Below are 4623 nucleotides of genomic sequence, written 5' to 3' on the forward strand. Positions count from 1 at the left end.
TGAGCGAAATTGTAAATATGATAAGTGTCTTGTGTTTGAGCTTTGGTAATGAGAATGTAATAAGAATGTGTATTGATTTGTTGATATATGTGCTTGGTTATTCGAATGGTATCCGGCTAAGTCCCAAGGCTTTTGTGCGAGTTACTAAATCCGGGCTAATTCGAAGGCAATTGTGCGAATCACTATAACCGGCTATGTCCCAAGACAATCGAGCGAGTCGCTATATCCGTTAAATCCTGAAGGTACGTGATTCGAAATGAGCAATCTTGCTGTAAAAATTTCAGTTAATACGCTTGCAAAAATTCCAGCAATGAGGTATGTTAGTATGTGCTGAATGAATTAAATGTTCGGTGTGTGGAAGTTGAATTTTCATTGGAAATAAGTTAAGTTGAATATTGAGATACGATGGAGTTATAAAGGATATTTATTGGGATGTTTGAGTATATTTATACTTTCGGTCAGGTTACAGCTTATACATGAATGAAAATGTGGGTTACAAATATGTGGGTTGATGATGTGAATTATACATGTTAATATGTGCTTAATATGTGTTTGAAATGCATTTGTGAATTAAATTAAGTGATTATTGCTTATGAAATCAAGAAAATGAGATATATGTGCATACTTGTAGAAATGCTCATATGAATATAATTCAATAAGAGGACGTTATCCTAAACTATGCATCGGTAGAAATTTTCGGGGACGAAAATCCCTAAAGGGAGGGAGAGTTGTGACACCCCTAATTTGACCCTAGTCGAAAAGTGGTTTCGGGACCACAAAATCGAGTCATAAAAATAATTAGCCGTCATATTTTATGACTATTATATGTGAATCTGAATGTGTGAAAGTTTTAAGCTTTGATTTAGTAAATTGCATGTGAATTTAGTCAATAGGACTTATGTGCGACACTTTTGAATTGTGATAGGTCAAAATATAAGGATCTATTAGTGCATGAAATAAAAAGGGGGGACTTGCATGTCAATTTCCCCCCTAATTTGGTAGCGGCTGGCCATGAGCATGAGAGGGGACAAAATGTTATGGGGTGAAACATGTTGGAAACATGTTGTGTTAGTGTGTTAGGGGAGAAAGAATAAAATAAAGGGGTTAGTAATAAAGAAATGAAAAGGGAGGGGTGATGAGAAAAAAAAAAAAAAGGTTGTCTCATCCATGTTTCCCCCATTGCGTGACTTGAGAAGCAAAAGAAAAGAAGAAATCGGTTCTTCTTAGCTGAAATGAAAAGAAGAAGAAAGGAATGAAGCTAGAAAGGAGAGGGCAAATGCATGTAGTGGAAAACCATGGAATTTGTTTGCTTAGAAGTTAAAATTTTCAAGTAGAAGGGTAACTCTTCTAAACTCTCCCTTGCCCATAGCTTTTCATTGAAAAATTCTGGTTGCATTGTTGATTTGAGCTTGATGAATATGTGGGAGAAGAGAAGATTCTCTTTTCTAGTTGCAAATGTTGCATGTCTAGTAGATGAAGAGTTTCTCACTTGTGTTAAAAGAATCTAGTGAATGCTTGTGTTGTTATAATCTATTTTTGTAACTTTGGGGTTGATTGTATTTAGCTAACAAGGTAGGAGAAGGTGGTAGTAGACAAGGGAAAGAGCAAATTGAATAGGTGGAATCGGTGTTGGGAACCTTGGTGAGTTTTCCTTGAACTTTTATTTTCTTGTGTTTGATAATTGTTGAAACCGTTAAATTGCTGTCCGAATTTTACCTTGTTGGTATCGTTAATTGCTGCCCTGTTCATGCTGTCTAAATGTTGTACTATTAATGCTGTCCGAATCAGCCTCCGAATGTGATATATTACAGCAATTAAGCCAAGTGTTGCGGGTCCTCTTAGGCTGCCCACAACGCAACCTTTCAATACTAATGTTACCATGAATTAACCTTCAATTGATGGTGTGGTGTATGATCTCATAACTCGGTTTGGTATTGAGATAAAGATTAAATGATATGTGATTGTTAAGTGAATAATATTAGTTAAGTATTTAAGCAAATCTATTGTTTTACTTAAGCTTAAGAGCAAAGAGGATCAAAGTCGGATAGGGGAAAAGAGAGTAAACGAATAGCCGTGGACATCTAATCGTCGACCACTCCCGAGGTAAGTTTTAAGTATTAAACGTTGAGTAAATTCAATCATATTAGGACATAATGAGTTGATTTAATAAGATATGATGTGGCCATGATATGTCTTAAACTCAAATGGTAAGTTCATAAGTGTTTGGACTTGGAAATTTAAGAGCAAAATGTAATAGTTTGCTTGGGACAGCAGCAGTAATGTGATTTTAGAAAATCACTATAAATTGTTTGTGTGGAATTATAGGCTGGATAAAATATGCAATCAAAGCTTAGTTGGTCTAGTTTCCTATAAAAGAGACCGTGGAAGCAAAGAAATTTCCTATAAAGAGATATTTAAAGTTGTGTGGGACAGGGTCAGAATGACACCGAAATCCCCTGTTCTGTTTTGAGAAAATCACTATAATTTGTACAAAAATGGTTACAAGATAAAATTTATATGCTTAGACTCCTTAATGAGTCTAGTTTCAAATGAAATCAAATAGAACATTCTTTGAATTCTGTACAATGAGAATTTTGATTCGTAGTGAAGACTGGTCAGGTTAGTCAAACAGTGAAACAGGGGAAACTTTAAGAAAAATCTGGTATTGATTGGCCAAACCAAAAATTCTGAAAAATTTATAGATGGAAGATATACGAGTCTATATTCAGGGAAAATTAACGGCACTTCATTTGGAGTTTCGTAGCTCCATTTATGAATAATTTAATGACTGTTGCTCAGGAAAAACAGCTTGTGCTGAATTTGGGATTTTGTTGTAAACCTTAATAAAACCATTTGAGTTGCTTATAAGCCATTGCTGAAATTGATATACAAGTTAAATATATATATGTGTGGTAAAGCCAAATGGCTAGTGTGAAATATGTATGTGATATATGTGTGGTAAAGCCAAATGGCTAGTGTGAAATATGTATGTGATATATGTGTGGTAAAGCCAAATGGCTAGTGTGAAATATGTATGAGATATATGTGTGGTAAAGCCAAATGGCTAGTATGAAACATGTATGAGATGTATATATGTGATAAGGCCGAATGGCCGATGTGATGAATGTCAAAGTGTATATAAGTGATAAGGCCGAATGGCCAATGCGATGAATATGAAAGTGTATAAATGTGATAAGTCCCGAGGGCATTTGTGTCGAGATTATATCAGGGTTAAAACCCCGCAGCTTTATCGAGAATATTATCCCGATTAATGTCTGAGGCTTCGTTGCTCGTACTAGATCCGAGCTTTAAAGACCAAGGCTAAAGGCTAGGATTCAAGTAAGACTTTGATATTGAGTATCGCATTAAGTTACCATCAAATAAGTATTATGTATTTAAGATGTTCAGTGCGTATTACTTACCCATCGGTGGGGTGATTTGAGGTGAATTATCAGTATCAAAGAGGTAGGTAAATGTGACTAATATTATAACTCCAAATATGAGAATGATCTAATTGGTAATGGTATGTTGTATAGTAAAGTATGCGATGAAATATTCTTATGTATTAGTGCATATTCTCCCAAAAGCCTATGATTTGAGTATGGGTTGGGTTGAGCTAGATGTGCCAAGACAAGGTAAGGATTATGATTTGTAAGCTTACGATATGTGATAAGGAATATGTTTGGTTCTTTATGTGCCTATGGTAATTTAGTACTTGTCATGTTGAAATACTTAAAAGCATGGATGTGATTATGAACAAGTGGAAAGGATTATTGAAGTTGAAAATCGATGAAGAATGTGCTTGGGAAATATTTGACCATCTAGGTCATTATTATTCGAAAGTATTTATGTGGCAGCCAAGTGTTGCGTTTAATGATATTATAGATCGAGATGAAGCCCTGGATTAACTTCATCGAACAGTTGATATGAATGACCAATGATAGTGATTGAGAACACTTTGTTTTGCTTAAAACTTACTAATCATTAAATGCTTACTCCGTTTTCTCTGTTTTATAGATTTTGCTCGTTAGCTATCGGATTCGGGATCATTGAAGTCGAAGTCATCCACACTATCAAAGCCCCCATTTTGGTACAATTTTGGTTGAACTTTGAAATGGCATGTATAGGACTACCCTTTTGTTGTAGGTTATGTACCTTTCGGTTTTGTGTAAATTCGGATAGCCATGCGAAAATGGCTTATATACGTTTCTAGCATAGTACTATAATCGTTTGTATGTTGATCATTATGAGGTATGGAATTGTTTTGAAACGATTAGCCATTGGAATGGTTAATCATGATCACACCTTGTGCTATGTATGCAAAAGGGGCCAATTGAATCATGGAAACCATGAAATAGGTCAAGCCTACCTTAAAGGCAGATGCTGACAGCAGCAGTGATGTGGATATGAAAAATCACTAAAAATAGTAGGAATGGTATTAAATAGTGAATAAATTATGTAAATGAACCTTGATGAATCTACTTTCATATAGAAGAAACGAAACGGTCATATGAGTTATATATTAAGAGATATTAAAGTTCTCGTGAAACAGGGCCAGAACGGTTTCTGGATCCCCTGTTCCGACTTTGGAAATTCTTTGTAAATTAACCAGAGATAATTAGG

General features: G+C 35.1%; 1 long non-coding RNA gene across 1 annotated transcript; it reads left to right on the forward strand.

Moving 5' to 3' along the window:
• Positions 1-2019: 2019 nt before the first annotated feature.
• On the forward strand, positions 2020-4325 carry LOC128283663 (uncharacterized). The gene is made up of 2 exons (XR_008274062.1): positions 2020-2103; positions 4018-4325. It is a non-coding gene; the product is annotated as an uncharacterized LOC128283663 (long non-coding RNA).
• The last annotated feature ends 298 nt before the right edge of the window (positions 4326-4623 follow it).

This window comes from Gossypium arboreum, chromosome 2 (assembly GCF_025698485.1).
Source record: "Gossypium arboreum isolate Shixiya-1 chromosome 2, ASM2569848v2, whole genome shotgun sequence".
Classification (NCBI taxonomy): Eukaryota; Viridiplantae; Streptophyta; class Magnoliopsida; order Malvales; family Malvaceae; genus Gossypium; species Gossypium arboreum.